Genomic DNA, 18,460 nt, shown 5'->3' with positions numbered 1-18,460 from the left:
GATGGAGCTTCGCAACGAGATATTGCGGAAAAAAAACTTGGAACTCCGGAAAAGAAAGATGAACAATTGAGATCAAGAATTTTGATGAACCTCCGGAATAAGGAATTAATCACTTGGATGAAAACAAGACTAAGAATTATGTTATGCGTATCGCTCACCAATTTAAATTGATGACAAGCAATGGATTTGGCATACTACTTATACTCGTAGAAAGGATTAAGATAGATATAGCGCGAACTTGGGAAGGACTTCAACGAGCCACCGATAGGATTGAAAGAACAAATGAATTAATATGGTAACCATGGAAGAGAATCTTGAGCAAACCACCGTAAGAATTGGGAATGAACGAAGTAAAGAAATGAATTACCGGTAAGAATTAGAGAACGAATGAAGATACTCGAGGGAATTTGATACAAGAGAATGAAGAGATCACGAGCTGATAGGGGCATACTTGAATGAAGCACTGGTAGGATTGGAGAACAATAGTTGAAAGCTGAGAATGAATAATCCCAAAATGATGGCCTTCGGAGAATCAAACTGAAAAGACTCCTGAATTGCTCCGGATGGGTGAAAAGAATTCTCACAATCAAAACAATTATGAGAGGATGGCATAGGGCTAGCACCATGAATCTTTGAGAGAACGGATAAGATTGAGGAGAAACTCTTCTTCGGTCTTCAAAATCTGAGAATGACAACGAGAAACACCAACATGAATTGTTGAGATACTCCGGGATGAAAATTAGAAAGGTTGAACCAACGATGATAGAATTTGAAAGATCTTTAAGAAAGACATATGACTGATGATAATTCATTCTTACGTAGAACTTTAAAAGATTCGAGAATAGCTCCGAGAAAATTTAGAAGAGTCAGGTAAGATCCTGGGAAAAGACCTGTGGGTTAGGGGCCACTCAAGAGAAACACCTTTGCATGATTACTTGAAAGGGAGATTGCACCGGTTGATTTACATGGCTTGAATGAGATAACTTCCTCGGAAGAACTTGAACGAATGCAGAGTGGAAACACGAATCTTCGAGATATCTTCAGCACTTCGGAACAATTGAATAGCGAGAAGTGGATGATTAAGAGGTGCACCGACATGAGAAAACATTTGAAACGAGGAAAAAGGATAAGATCGACAAAGCTTTACTAGAATCCACCGGAGAAGAAATGGAATGAAGAATGATGAACTTGAGGCTTCCTTAGTATCTTCCTGAGAATCACCGGATAAGAATATTGACGGAAAAGAATGGAGAGACTTCACATCCATAAGATGGATACTTGAATAAGGATTATGGCCCCATGAAGAAAAAGGGTGGGACGGTGGAAAAAACAAAGACAACTTGGGATGAATGAAACAAACACCGTTGAGAATACTTTAGAGTTGATCTTGCGGACGTCAAAAATGATCGGATCCACTTGAAAAAGAGCACATCGGTTGGAAAAGAATTGACATGAAAATCTCGATGATCAAGAAGGATTAGTATTCACATAGAAATGTGAGAAAACCACTTATGAAAGGTATGGAATCAACATTTGACTTCGAAGCAAATCGAATACCACAACTGAAAAACAAAACAAAGGATTGGCTTGCAAAATAAGCCGGAAACAAACATAAGATAGACCCCATGTCGTATCATGTGTCTGTTGGAAGGATATCCTACGATATACTTGAATTCCCACTTATAAACTCGCGAAACTTTCTAGTTATGCAATCAGGTGTTGGAGATACAGGGGAAGCATAATATCTCACCCAAAACTAGCAAATCCTACATCCATCTGTACCCATCCTTCAACACATAACCAAAATGAAGGAAATATGCCCCAAAGGCAATAATAAAGTTATTATCTATTTCCTTATATCATGCTAAATGTTTATTATTCATGCTAGAATTTTATTAACTGGAAACATAATACTTGTGTGAATACATAGACAAACTAAACGTCACTAGTATGCCTCTACTTGACTAGCTCGTTAATCGAAGATGGTTATGTTTCCTAACCATAGACGTGTGTTGTCATTTGATTAACGGGATCACATCATTAGAAAAATGCTGTGATTGACATGACCCATTCCATTAGCTTAGAACTCAATCGTTTAGTATGTTGCTATTGCTTTCTTCATGACTTATACATGTTCCTATGACTATGAGATTATGCAACTCCCGTTTGCCGGAGGAACACTTTGTGTGCTACCAAATGTCACAATGTAACTGGGTGATTATAAAGGTTCTCTACAGGTGTCTCCAAAGGTACATGTTGGGTTGGCGTATTTCGAGATTAGGATTTGTCACTCTGATTGTCGGAGAGGTATCTCTGGGCCCTCTTGGTAATGCACATCACCTAAGCCTTGCAAGCAATGCAACTAACGAGTTAGTTGCGAGATGATGTATTATAGAACGAGTAAAGAGACTTGCCGGCAACGAGATTGAACTAGGTATTGAGATACCGACGATTGAATCTCAGGCAAGTAACATACCGATGACAAAGGGAACAACGTATGTTGTTATGCGGTCTGACCGATAAAAGATCTTCGTAGAATATGTAGGAGCCAATATGAGCATCCAGGTTCCGCTATTCGTTATTGATCGGAGACGTGTCTCGGTCATGTCTACATTGTTCTCGAACCCGTAGGGTCCGCACGCTTAATGTTACGATGACAATTTCATTATGAGTTTATATATTTTGATGTACTGCATGTTGTTCGGAATCTCGGATTTGATCATGGACATGACGAGGAGTCTCAAAATGGTTGAGACATACAAATTGATATATTGCACGACAATATTCGGACACCAGAAGTGTCCCGGAGAAGTTTCGGATAAAACCGGAGTACCGGGGGGTTACTGGAACCCACCCGGGGGTTAATGGGCCTCATGGGCCTAATGTGGAGAAGAGGAGGGGCGGCCAGGGCAGGCTGCGCGCCCCCTCCCCCTCTAGTCCGAATTGGACAAGGAGGGGGGGGGGCGCCCCCCCCCTTTCCTTCCTCTCCTCTCTCCCTTCCTTCCTCCTCTCCTACTTGGACAAGGAAAAGGAGGGAGTCCTACTCCCGGTAGGAGTAGGACTCCTCCCTGGCGCGCCTCCTCCTGGCCGGCCGCCCCTCCCCCTTGCTCCTTTATATACGGGGGCAGGGGGGCACCTCTAAACACGTAAGTTGATCTTCGTGATCGTTCTCTTAGCCGTGTGCGGTGCCCCCCTCCACCATACTCCTCTATAATATTGTAGCGGTGCTTAGGCGAAGCCCTGCGATGGTAGAACATCAAGATCGTCACCACGCCGTCGTGCTGACGGAACTCTTCCCCGACACTTTGCTGGATCGGAGTCCGAGGATTGTCATCGAGCTGAACGTGTGCTAGAACTCGGAGGTGCCATAGTTTCGGTGCTTGGATCAGTCGGATCGTGAAGAAGTACGACTACATCAACCGCATTGATATAACACTTCCGCTTTCGGTCTACGAGGGTATGTGGACAACACTCTCCCCTCTCGTTGCTATGCATCACCATGTTCTTGCGTGTGCGTAGGAATTTTTTTGAAATTACTACGTTCCCCAACAGTGGTATCAGAGCCTAGGTTTTATGTGTTGATGTTATATGCACGAGTAGAACACAAGTGAGTTGTGGGCGATATAAGTCATACTGCTTACCAGCATGTCATACTTTGGTTCGGTGGTATTGTTGGATGAAGCGGCCTGGACTGACATTACGCGTACGCTTACGCGAGACTGGTTCTACCGACGTGCTTTGCACACAGGTGGCTGGCGGGTGTCAGTTTCTCCAACTTTAGTTGAACCGAGTGTGGCTACGCCCGGTCCTTGCGAACGTTAAAACAGCACCAACTTGACAAACTATCGTTGTGGTTTTGATGCGTAGGTAAGATTAGTTCTTGCTTAAAGCCCATAGCAGCCACGTAAAACTTGCAACAAACAAAGTAGAGGATGTCTAACTTGTTTTTGCAGGGCATGTTGTGATGTGATATGGTCAAGACATGATGCTAAATTTTATTGTATGAGATGATCATGTTTTGTAACCGAGTTATGGCAACTGGCAGGAGCCATATGGTTGTCGCTTTATTGTATGCAATGCAATCACCCTGTAATGCTTTACTTTATCACTAAGCGGTAGCGATAGTCGTAGAAGCATAAGATTGGCGAGACGACAATGATGCTATGATGGAGATCAAGGTGTCGCACCGGTGACGATGATGATCATGACGATGCTTCGGAGATGGAGATCACAAGCACAAGATGATGATGGCCATATCATATCACTTATATTGATTGCATGTGATATTTATCTTTTATGCATCTTATCTTGCTTTGATTGACGGTAGCATTATAAGATGATCTCTCACTAAATTTCAAGATAAAGGTGTTCTCCCTGAGTATGCACCATTGCCAAAGTTCGTCGTGCCCAGACACCACGTGATGATCGGGTGTGATAAGCTCTACGTCCATCTACAACGGGTGCAAGCCAGTTTTGCACACGCAGAATACTCAGGTTAAACTTGACGAGCCTAGCATATGCAGATATGGCCTTGGAACACTGAGACCGAAAGGTCGAGCGTGAATCATATAGTAGATATGGTCAACATAGCGATGTTCACCAATGAAGCTACTCCATCTCACATGATGCTCGGACATGGTTTAGTTGATTTGGATCACGTGATCACTTAGAGGATTAGAGGGATGTCTATCTAAGTGGGAGTTCTTAAGTAATATGATTAATTGAACTTAAATTTATCATGACCTTAGTCCTGGTAGTACTAGCATATCTATGTTGTAGATCAATAGCTCGTGTTGTTGCTTCCCTATGTTTTATATATGTTCCTAGAGAAAGCTAAGTTGAAAGATGTTAGTAGCAAAGATACGGATTGGATCCATGATCTAAGGTTTATCCTCATTGCTGCACAGAAGAATTATGTCCTTAATGCACCGCTAGGTGACAGACCTAATGCAGGAGCAAATGCAGACGTTATGAACGTTTGGCTAGCTCAATATGATGACTACTTGATAGTTTAGTGCACCATGCTTAAAGGCTTAGAATCGGGACTTCAAGGACGTTTTGAATGTCATGGACCATATGAGATGTTCCAGGAGTTGAAGTTAATATTTCAAGAAAATACCCGAGTTGAGAGATATGAAGTCTCCAACAAAGTTCTATAGCTAAAAGATGGAGGAGAATCGCTCAAGCAGTGAACATGTGCTCAGATTGTCTGAGTACTACAATCGCTTGAATCAAGTGGGAGGTAATATTCTAGATAAAATAGTGATTGACAGAACTCTCTAGTCACCATCACCAAGTTAGTAGAACTTCATGATGAACTATAATATGCAAGGGATAACGGAAATGATTCCCAAGCTCTTCGTGATGCTAAAATCGATGAAGGTAGAAATCAAGAAAAACATCAAGTGTTGATGGTAGACAAGACCACTAGTTTCAAGAAAAGGGCAAAAGGAAGAAGGGGAACTTCAAGAAGAACGGCAAGCAAGTTGCTGCTCAAGTGAAGAAGCCCAAGTCTGGTCCTAAGCTTGAGACTAAGTGCTTCTACTGCAAAGGGACTGGTCACTAGAAGCGGGCCTACCCCAAGTGATAGGCGGATAAGAAGGATGGCAAAGTGAACATAAGTATATTTGATATACATGTTATTGATGTGTGCTTTACTAGTGTTTATAGCAACCCCTCAATATTTGATACTAGTTCAGTTGCTAAGATTAGTAACTCGAAACAGGAGTTGCAGAATAAACAGAGACTAGTTAAGGGTGAAGTGACGATGTGTGTTGGAAGTGGTTCCAAGATTGATATGATCATCATCACACACTCCCTATACTTTCGGGATTAGTGTTGAACCTAAATAAGTGTTATTTGGTGTTTGCGTTGAGCATGAATATGATTTGATCATGTTTATTGGAATACGGTTATTCATTTAAATAAGAGAATAAATTGTTGTTCTGTTTACATGAATAAAACCTTATATTACACACCCAATGAAAATAGTTCGTTGGATCTCGATCGTAGTGATACACATAATCATAATATTCAAACCAAAAGATGCAAAGTTAATAATGATAGTGCAACTTATTTGTGGCACTGCCGTTTACGTCATATTGGTGTAAAGCGCATGAAGAAACTCCATGCTGATAGGCTTTTGGAATCACTTGATTATGAATCAGTTGATGCTTGCGAACCATGCCTCATGGGCAAGATGACTAAAACGCCGTTCTCTGGAACGATGGAGCGAGCATCTGTCTTATTGGAAATAATACATACTGATGTATGCGATCCGATGAGTGTTGAGGCTCGTGGCGGGTATCGTTATTTTCTGACCTTCACAGATGATTTGAGCAGATATGAGTATATCTACTTGATGAAACATAAGTCTGAAACATTTAAAAAGTTCAAAGAATTTCAGAGTGAAGTGGAAAATCATCATGACAAGAAAATGAAGTTTCTACGATTTGATCGCGGAGACGAATATTTGTGTTACGAGTTTGGCCTTCAGTTAAAAAAACAATGTGAAATAGTTTCACTACTCATGCAACCTGGAACAACACAGTGTAATGGTGTGTCCGAACGTCATAACCGTACTTCATTAGATATGGTGCGATCTATGATGTCTCTTACCGATCTACCACTATCGTTTTGGGGTTATGCATTAGAGACAGCTACATTCACGTTAAAAAGGGCACCATCTAAATCCGTTGAGACGACACCGTATGAACTGTGGTTTGGCGAGAAACCTAAGCTATCGTTTCTTAAAGTTTGGGACTGCGATACTTAAGTGAAAAAGTTTCAACTTGATAAGCTCGAACCCAGACCGGAGAAGTAAATCTTCATAGGATACCCAAAAGAAAATGTTGGGTACACCTTCTATCACAGATCCGAAGGCAAGTTATTCATTGCTGAGAATGGATCCTTCCTAGAGAAGGAGTTTCTCTCGAAATAAGTGAGTGGGAGGAAAGTAGAACTTGATGAGGTAACTGTAGCTGCTCCCTTATTGGAAAGTAGTACATCGCAGAAACCGGTTTCTGTGACACCTACACCAATTAGTGAGGAAGCTAATGATAATGATCATGAAACTTCAGAACAAGTTACTACCTAACCTCGTAGATCAACCAGAGTAAGATCCGCACCAAAGTGGTACGGTAATCCTGTTCTGGAAGTCATGCTACTAGATCATGATGAACGTACGAACTACGAAGAAGCGATGGTGAGCCCAGATTCCGCAAAATGGCTTGAAGCCATGAAATCTGAGATGGGATCCATGTATGAGAACAAAGTATGGACTTTGGTTGACTTTCCCAATGATCGGCAAGCAATTGAGAATAAATGGATCTTCAAGAAGAAGACTGACGCTGACGGTAATATTACTGTCTACAAAGCTCGACTTGTCGCAAAAGGTTTTCGACAAGTTCAAGGGATTGACTACGATGAGACCTTCTCACTCATATCGTTGCCTAAAGTTTGTCCGAATCTTGTTAGCAATTGCCGCATTTTATGAAATCTGGCAAATGGATAACAAAACTGCAATCCTTAATGGATTTCTTAAAAAAGAGTTGTATATGATGCAACCAGAAGGTTTTGTCAATCCTAAAGGTGTTAACAAAATGTGCAAGCTCCAGCGATCCATCTATGGACTGGTGCAAGCATCTAGGAGTTGGAATATACGCTTTGATGAGTTGATCAAAGCATATAGTTTTATACAGACTTGCGGTGAAGCCTGTATTACAAGAAAGTGAGTGGGAGCACTACAACATTTCGGATAAGTATATGTGAGTGACATATTGTTGATCGGAAATAATGTAGAATTATTCTGTAAAGCATAAAGAAGTGTTTGAAAGGAATTTTTCAAAGAAAGACCTCGGTGAAGCTGCTTACATATTGAACATCAAGATCTATAGAGATAGATCAAGACGCTTGATAAGTTTTCAATGAGTACATACCTTGACAAGATGTTGAAGTAGTTCAAAATGGAATAGTGAAAGAAAGAGTTCTTGCCTATGTTACAGGGTGTGAAATTAAGTAAGACTCAAAGCCCGACCATGGCAGAAGATAGAAAGAGAATGAAAGTCATTCCCTATGCCTCAGCCATAGGTTCTATAAATATGCCATGTTGTGTACCAGACCTATTGTATACCCTGCCCTATGTTTGGCAAGGGAGTACAATAGTGATCTAGCAGTAGATCACTGGACATTGGTCAAAATTATCCTTAGTGGAATAAGGATATGTTTCTCTATTATGGAGGTGACAAAAGGTTCGTCGTAAAGGGTTACGTCGATGCAAGTTTTGACACTGATCCAGATGACTCTAAGTCTCAATCTGGATACATATTGAAAGTGGGAACAATTAGCTGGAGTAGCTCCGTGCAGAGCATTTTTGACATAGATATTTACAAAATACTTACGGATCTGAATATAACAGACCCGTTGACTAAAATTATCTCACAAGCAAAACATGATCACACCTTAGTACTCTTTGGGCGTTAATCACATATAGATGTGAACTAGATTACTGACTCTAGTAAACCCTTTGAGTGTTGGTCACATGACGATGTGAACTATGGGTGTTAATCACATGGTGATGTGAACTATTGATCTTAAATCACATGGCGATGTGATCTAGATTATTGACTCTAGTGCAAGTGGGTGACTGAAGGAAATATGCCCTAGAGGCAATAATAAAGTTATTATCTATTTCCTTATATCATGATAAATGTTTATTATTCATGCTAGAATTGTATTAACCGGAAACATAATACTTGTGTGAATACATAGACAAACTAAACGTCACTAGTATGCCTCTACTTGACTAGCTCGTTAATCGAAGATGGTTATGTTTGCTAACCATAGACATGTGTTGTCATTTGATTAACGGGATCACATCATTAGAAGAATGCTGTGATTGACATGACCCATTCCATTAGCTTACCACCCGATCGTTTAGTATGTTGCTATTGCTTTCTTCATGACTTATACATGTTCCTATGACTATGAGATTATGCAACTCCCGTTTGCCGGAGGAACACTTTGTGTGCTACCAAATGTCACAACGTAACTGTGTGATTATAGAGGTGCTCTACAGGTGTCTCCAAAGGTACATGTTGGGTTGGCGTATTTCGAGATTAGGATTTGTCACTCCAATTGTCGGAGAGGTATCTCTGGGCCCTCTCGGTAATGCACATCACCTAATCCTTGCAAGTAATGCAACTAATGAGTTAGTTGCGAGATGATGTATTACGGAACGAGTAAAGAGACTTGCCGGCAATGAGATTGAACTAGGTATTGATATACCCACGATCGAATCTCGGGCAAGTAACATACCGATGACAAAGGGAACAACATATGTTGTTATGCGGTCTGACCGATAAAATATCTTCGTAGAATATGTAGGAGCCAATATGAGAATCCATGTTCTGCTATTGGTTATTGACCGGAGACGTGTCTCGGTCATGTCTACATTGTTCTCGAACCCGTAGGGTCCGCACGCTTAACGTTACGATGACAGTTTCATTATGAGTTTACATATTTTGATGTACCGAATGTCGTTCGGAATCCCGGATTTGATCACGGACATGACGAGGAGTCTCGAAATGGTCGAGACATAAAGATTGATATATTGGACGACTATATTCGGACACCGGAAGTGTTCCGGAGAAGTTTCGGATAAAACCGGAGTACCGGGGGGTTACCGGAACCCCCCGGGGGTTAATGGGCCTCATGGGCCTAAAGTGGAGAAGAGGAGGGGCGGCCAGGGCAGGCCGCGCCCCCTCCCCCTCTAGTCCTAATTGGACAAGGAGGGGGGGCGCCCCCCCCTTTTCTTCCTCTCCTCTCTCCCCTCCTTCCCCCTCTCCTACTTGGACAAGGAAAAGGAGGGAGTCCTACTCCCGGTAGGAGTAGGACTCCTCCCTGGCGCGCCTCCTCCTGGCCGGCCGCCCCTCCCCCTTGCTCCTTTATATACGGGGCAGGGGGGACCTCTAGACACACAAGTTGATCTTCATGATCGTTCTCTTAGCCGTGTGCGGTGCCCCCCTCCACCATACTCCTCGATAATATTGTAGCGGTGCTTAGGCGAAGCCCTGCGATGGTAGAACATCAAGATCGTCACCACGCCGTCGTGCTGACGGAACTCTTCCCCGACACTTTGCTGGATCGGAGTCCGGGGATCGTCATCAAGCTGAACATGTGCTAGAACTCGGAGGTGCCGTAGTTTCGGTGCTTGGATCGGTCGGATCGTGAAGACGTACGACTACATCAACCGCGTTGATATAATGCTTCCGCTTTCGGTCTACGAGGGTACGTGGACAACACTCTCCCCTCTCGTTGCTATGCATCACCATGATCTTGCGTGTGCGTAGGATTTTTTTTGAAATTACTACGTTCCCCAACACAAAAAACCTTCGGAAATCATTTACCTCAACCTTCGAAAAGCATCCGTTATATGAGTTATGGCAATACTCCCGAACTCCCGCCCCAGTACTGGGTGGCGTCGAGGTTATCTCACCAACAACTGCATAAAATAGATTTTCAATGTCGGCGAACTCAGGTATTCCAGAACACGATAAAATTATGACGACAACACCTCGGAGCTCAACTCCCCGGGACACTGCCACAACCCCTAAATGTCAGGAGGCAGCAAGAACAATATTCTCGTCACAAAACCATTAGAACGATTCCAAGATACCCGCGTGATCCTAATTTTTTTTGTGAAATTGGAGGAGACAAGAGTCAAAACTCTACATCAGGAGGCCTCACCAGAGCGACGAAGGGACTGAGGAGTAAAAAGAATCCTACTCTCCGATATATATAAATATATATATATAATCCTATAAGACTCAAAACATTTTTCTAGACTCAACAACATCAGCGATTTGATCAAGCAAGGGGCTCCTAAGTCAGGGAATGCTCTGATTACCAACTTGTAACACCCACAATGCGGCTATATCTCCCACGTGTCGGAGCACGACTTAGAAGCATAACCGCATAGTAGGCATGTCGCAAGAGGGGTAATCTTTACACATCCCATGTACTGAATAAGAAAGAGATAAAGAGTTGGCTTACAATCGCCACTTCACACAATACATAAATATAGCATTACATCATCCAGATACATTCAAGGTCTGACTACGGAACCAAATAAAGAAAGAAACCCCTGATGCAAAAGATCCCCGATCGCCCCAACTGGGCTCCTCTACTGATCGGCTGGAAAGGAAACATAGTAACATCCTTAATCCTTGTCGAACTCCCACTTGAGTTTGGTCGCGTCCCCTGCACTGGCATCATTGGCACCTGCATCTGGTTTTGGAAGTAATCTGTGAATCACGAGGACTCAGCAATCTCACACCCTCGCGATCAAGTCTATTTAAACTTAAGGGTAGGAAAAGGGGTAGTGAGGTGGAGCTGCAGCAAGCACTAGCATATATGGTGGCTAACTTACGCAAATGAGAGCGAGAAGAGAAGCAAAGCACAGTCAAGAAGCTATAATGATCAAGAAGTGATCCTGAAACTACTTACGTTCAAGCATAACACAAAGCCGTGTTCTCTTCCCAGACTCCGCCGAAAAGAGACCATCACGGCTACACATGCTGTTGATTCATTTTAGTTAAGTTAAGTGTCAGGTTTTCTACAACCGGATACTAACAAATTCCCATCTGCACATAACTGCGGGCATGGCTTTAGAAAGTTCAAAACCCTGCTGGGGTGTCCCAACTTAGCCCATCACAAGCTCTCACGGTCAGCGAAGGATATTCCTTCTCCCAGGACGACCCGATCAGACTCGGAATCCCGATTACAAGACATTTCGTCAATGGTAAAACAAGACCAGCAAAGCTGCCCGAATGTGCCGACAAATCCAGATAGGAGCTGCATATATCTCGTTCTCAGGGCACACCGGATTGTCCAAGATTCCGGTAGGCCAACCTAGAGTTGCCCCTGGTGGCCACTGGCTGTTGACTGGTTGGACCAACACTCAGAGGAGCACTGGCCCGTGGGTTTAAAATAAAGATGACCCTTGAGTCTGCAGAATCCAAGGGAAAAAGGCTTAGGTGGAAAATGGTAAAACCAAGTTTGGGCCTTGCCGGAGGAGTTTTATTCAAGGCGAACTGTCAAGGGGTTCCCATTATAACCCAACCGCGTAAGGAACGCAAAATCAAGGAAGATAACACCGGTATGATGAAAACTAGGGCGGCAAGAGTGGAACAAAACACCAGGCAAAATGCCGAGCCTTCCACCCTTTACCAAGTATGTACATGCAATAAAGTAAACAAGATATGATAATAATGATATCCGAACAATAATCATGTTCCAACAAGGAACAAACTCCAACTTCACTGCAACTAGCAACGCTATAAGAGGGGCTGAGCAAAGCAGTAACATAGCCAAACAATGGTTTGCTAGGAAAGGTGGGTTAGAGGCTTGTCATGGCAATATGGGAGGCATGATATAGCAAGTGGTAGGTATCGCGACATAGCAATAGAGCGAACAACTAGCGAGCAAAGATAGAAGTGATTTTGAGGGTATGGTCATCTTACCTGCAAAGTTCTCTGAGTTGACGAAAACTTGATCCTCGTAAGCGTACTCAACGGGTTCCTCGGTCACGTAATCGTCTCCCGGCTCTACCCAAAGCAAGAGCACAAGCAAAAGAAACCACAATCAACCATGGTGCAATGCGCAAGCAACATGATGCAAAATATGGCATGATATGCGGGATGTGATATGCAATGCATATGCGTGCTTCGGAAGGGTAAGATTGAACCATGCCTCAACTTGGCAATCCAAGAGTGCCTCTGGAAAGATGAGTTGATTTCGGTCGAAATCAATATAAAAATCACCGGAATCGGATGCACGGTTTGCAAATGGCAAGCAAAACAAGAATGGCACAATTCTGCGATTAACAACACGATGCCATCTAGAATGCAACAAGAAACTAAGCTACTGCACTCTAACATAGCAACAAGGCACATGACAGTGATCTACTCAAGATGCTTTACAAAATACGAACACTGAGCTACGGCTAAATCACACAATAGCAGGTTCAAACAAGCATGGAAAAAGTGCAAAAGATATTAGCATCATAGACTTGGTGAAAATACTAACATGTCAGGAATTGACATTAGGAAGCAATGTTTATAGCAATATATCAACATGCTACAGGAACAGAACATAGCAATACAAGACATGGCACGGATCTACTCAAAGCATATAATAAAAGTCCCTTACTGACTATAAGCTAAAAGGGCACAGAAAATATGATGATACCCATGTAAACGTAGAAAGTTTCATTAACAGATTCAGACTTTTATTATATGCATGGCATGGATCTACTCAAAGCATGCAAGTCCGGACGCGCGGAGGAGGAGTGGATCTAGGGTTCATCCGCGAATTTTTGGAGGGAGACACGTATATATAGGTAGGAGGTAGGAATGTCCAAACGGAGTGCGGTTTTCGGCCACGCGATCATTATTGAATGACCGCGAGGATGGAGGGGGTTTGGATGGGTTATTGGGCCACTTTGGAGGGGTGTTGGGCTGCAACACACACGAGGCCTTTACGGCTCCCCGGTTAACTGTTGGAGTATCAAACGAACTCCAAATGGCAGGAAACTTGACAGGCGGTCTACCGGTGGTGTAAAGGCCGCGTGGCATATCTCGGTCCATTCCGAGAAACTTTAACAGCCGCACACGAAAAGAGGCAAAAGGGGGCACCGGAGGACAAAGGAGTGTCAGATTGCAAAATTGACAACAGGGAAAAAAGCTCGGATGCATGAGACGAACATGTATGCAAATGAGATGAACATGATGACATGATATGAAATGCATGACATGAACAAAATGCAAAACAAAGACAAAACCCAACCACGAAAGAAAACTCATATCGCATCTCCGAAAAAGGCAAGGGTCGGAGTTGCAAATATGGAAAGTCGTATCCGGGGTGTTACAACATGTTCCTATGACTATGAGATTATGCAACTCCCGAATACTGGAGGAACACTTTGTGTGCTACCAAATGTCACAACATAACTAGGTGATCATAAAGGTGCTCTACAGGTGTCTCCGATGGTACTTGTTAAGTTGGCATAGATCGAGATTAGGATTTGTCACTCCGATTGTCGGAGAGGTATCTCTATGCCCACTCGGTAATGCACATCACTATAAGCCTTGCAAGCAATGTGACTAATGAGTTAGTTGCGGGATGATGCATTACGGAACGAGCAAAGAGACTTACCAGTAACGAGATTGAACTAGGTATTGAGATACTGACGATCGAATCTAGGACAAGTAACATACCGATGACAAAGGGAACAACATATGTTGTTATGCAGTTTAACCAATAAAGATCTTCATAGAATATGTAGGAACCAATATGAGCATCCAGGTTCCGCTATTGGTTATTGATCGGAGATGAGTCTTGGTCATGTCTACATAGTTCTCGAACCCGTAGGGTCGGCACGCTTAACGTTCAGTGACGATCAGTATTATGAGTTTATGTGTTTTGATGTACCGAAGGTAGATCGGTGTTTCGGATATGATCACGGACATGACGAGGAGTCTCGAAATGGTCGAGACATAAAGATCGATATCTTGGACGGCTATATTCGGACACCGAAACTGTTCCGGGTGATTTCGGAGAAAACCGGTGTCAGAGGGGTTACCAGAACCCCCCGGGGAAGTATTGGGCCTTAGGGGAGGGAGAGGGCAGCAGCCCAGGTGGTGGCTCCCCCCAAGGGGAGTCCGAATAGGACTAGGGGAGGGGGGCGCGACCCCTCTTTCCCTATCCCTCTCCCTCTCTTTCCTTCCCCTTCCCCTTCCTAGTAGGACTAGGAAAGGATGAATCCTACTCCTACTAGGAGGAGGATTCCTTCTCTCCTTGGGAGCCACTAGGGCCGGCCGGACTTCCCCCTTGCTCCTTTATATACGGGGGCAGGGGCACCCTAGGACACACAAGTTGATTGTTACAAGCCATGTGCGGTGCCCCCCTCCACCATATTCCACCTCGGTCATATCGTTGCAGTGTTTAGGCGAATCCATGCGCCAGTAGCTTCATCATCACCGTCATCATGCCGTCGTGCTGATGAAGCTCTCCCTCGAAGCTCTACTGGATCGTGAGTTCATGGGACGTCACCGAGCCGAACGTGTGCAGATCGCGGAGGTGCCGTACGTCCGGTACTAGGATCGGTCGATCGTGAAGAAGTATGACTACATCAACTGCGTTGTCATAACACTTCCGCTTACAGTCTACGAGGGTACATGGACAACACTCTCCCTTCTTGTTGCTATGCATCACCATGATCTTGCATGTGCATAGGATTTTTTTTGAAATTACTGCGTTCCCCAACAGTGGCATCCGAGCCAGGTTTATGCGTAGATGTTATATGCACGAGTAGAACACAAAGAAGTTGTGGGCGTGGGTATATACATATTGCTTGCCGTCACTAGTTGATTCTTGAGTTGACGGTATTGTTGGATGAAGCGGCCTAGACCGACATTACGCGTATGCTTACGCGAGACTGGTTCTACCGACGTGCTTCTCACACAGGTGGCTGGTGGGTGTAAGTTTCTCCAACTTTAGTTGAATCGGATTCAATGAATAGGGTCCTTTCTGAAGATCAAAAATCAATCATTATACCGCGTTGTGGTTTTTGATGCGTAGGTAAGAACAGTTCTTGCTCAGCCCATAGCAGCCACGTCAAACTTGCAACAACAAAGTAGAGGACGTCTAACTTGTTTTTCTAGGGCATGTTGTGATGTGATATGGTCAAGACATGATGCTAAATTTTATTGTATGAGATGATCATGTTTTGTAACAGAGTTATCGGAAACTGGCGGTAGCGATAGTCGTAGAAGCAACAGTTGGTGAGACGACAACGATGCTATAATGGAGATCAAGGTGTCGCGTCGGTGACGATGGTGATCATGACGGTGCTTTGGAGATAGAGATCAAAGGCACAAGATGATGATGGCCATATCATATCACTTATATTGAATGCATGTGATGTTTATCCTTTATGCATCTTATTTTGCTTAGATCGACGGTAGCATTATAAGATGATCTCTCACTAAATTTCAAGGTACAAGTGTTCTCCCTGAGTATGCAGCGTTGCAAAAGTTCATCGTGCCGAGACACCACGTGATGATCGGGTTTGATAAGCTCGACGTTCACATACAACGGGTGCAAGCTAGTTTTGCACATGCAGAATACTCAGGTTAAACTTGACGAGCCTAGCATATGCAGATATGGCCTCAGAACACTGAGACCGAAAGGTCGAGCGTGAATCATATAGTCGATATGATCAACATAGTGATGTTCACCATTGAAAACTACTCCATCTCACGTGATGATCGGCCATGGTTTAGTTGATATGGATCACATGATCACTTAGATGGTTAGAGGGATGTCTATCTAAGTGGGAGTTCTTAAGTAATTTGATTAATTGAACTTTAATTTATCATGAACTTAGTACCTGATAGTATTTTGCATGTCTATGTTGTTGTAGATAGATGGCCCGTGCTGTTGTTCCATTGAATTTTAATGCGTTCCTAGAGAAAGCTAAGTTGAATGATGATGGTAGCAACTACACGGACTGGGTCCGTAACTTGAGGATTATCCTCATTGCTGCACAGAAGAATTACGTCCTGGAAGCACCGCTAGGTGCCAAACCTGCTGCAGGAGCAACGCCAGATGTTGTGAACGTCTGGCAGAGCAAAGCTGATGACTACTCGATAGTTCAGTGTGCCATGCTTTACGGCTTAGAACCGGGACTTCAACGACATTTTGAACATCATGGAGCATATGAGATGTTCCAGGAGTTAAAGTTAATATTTCAAGCAAATGCCCGGATTGAGAGATATGAAGTCTCCAATAGGTTCTATAGCCGCAAGATGGAGGAGAATAGTTCTGTCAGTAAACATATACTCAAAATGTGTGGGTATAATAATCACTTGATTCATCTGGGAGTTAATCTTCCGGATGATAGTGTCATTGACAGAATTCTTCAATCACTGCCACCAAGCTACAAAAGCTTCATGATGAACTATAACATGCAAGGGATGGATAAGACGATTCCCGAGCTCTTCGCAATGCTAAAGGCTGCGGAGGTAGAAATCAAGAAGGAGCATCAAGTGTTGATGGTCAACAAGACCACCAGTTTCAATAAAAAAAGGTAAAGGGAAGAAGGGGAATGTCAAGAAGAACGACAAGCAAGTTGCTGCTCAAGTGAAGAAACCCAAGTCTGGACCTAAGCCTGAGTGCTTCTACTTCAAAGGGACTGGTCACTGGAAGCGGAACTGCCCCAAGTATTTGGCGGATAAGAAGGATGGCAAGGTGAACAAAGGTATATGTGATACACATTTATTGATGTGTACCTTACTAATGCTCGCTATAGTGCCTGGGTATTTGATACTGGTTCTGTTGCTAATATTTGCAACTCGAAACAGGGACTACAGATTAAGCGAAGATTAGCTAAGGACGAGGTGACGATGCGCATGGGAAATGGTTCCAAGGTCGATGTAATCGCGGTCGGCACACTACCACTACATCTACCTTCGGGATTAATTTTAGACCTGAATAATTGTTATTTGGTGCCAGCGTTGAGCATGAACATTATATCTGTATCTTGTTTGATGCGAGATGGTTATTCATTTAAATCAGAGGATAATGGTTGTTCTATTTATATGAGTAATATCTTTTATGGTCATGCACCCTTGAAGAGTGGTCTGTTTATATTAAATCTCGATAGTAGTGATACACATATTCATAATATTGAAGCCAAAAGATGCAGAGTTGATAATGATAGTGCAACTTATTTGTGGCACTACCGTTTGGGTCATATTGGTGTAAAGCGCATGAAGAAACTCCATTCCGATCGACTTTTGGAATCACTTGATTATGAATTACTTGGTACTTGCAAACCATGCCTAATGGGCAAGATGACTAAAACTCCGTTCTCTGGAACAATGGAGCGAGCAACAGATTTGTTGGAAATCATGCACATTGATGTATGTGGTCCAATGAATGCTGAGGCTCGCGGCGGGTATCGTTATTTTCTCACCTTCACAGATGATTTGAGCAGATATGGGTATAACTACTTAATGAAACATAAGTATGAAACATTTGAAAAGTTCAAATAATTTTAGAGTGAAGTGGAAAATCATCGAAACAAGAAAATAAAGTTTCTATGATGTGATCGTGGAGGAGAATATTTGAGTTACGAGTTTGGTCTTCATTTGAAACAATGTGGAATAGTTTCACAACTCACGCCACCCGGAAAACCACAACGTAATGGTCTGTCCAAACGTTGTAATCATACTTTACTAGATATGGTGCGATCTATGATGTCTCTTACTGATTTACCGCTATCATTTTGGGGTTAAGCTTTAGAGACAGCTGCATTCACGTTAAATAGGGCACCATCAAAATCCGTTGAGACGACTCCTTATGAACTATGGTTTGGCAACAAACCAAAGTTGTCATT

This window comes from Triticum dicoccoides, chromosome 4A, assembly GCF_002162155.2.
Source record: "Triticum dicoccoides isolate Atlit2015 ecotype Zavitan chromosome 4A, WEW_v2.0, whole genome shotgun sequence".
Classification (NCBI taxonomy): Eukaryota; Viridiplantae; Streptophyta; class Magnoliopsida; order Poales; family Poaceae; genus Triticum; species Triticum dicoccoides.
This window is presented reverse-complemented; position numbering follows the sequence as displayed.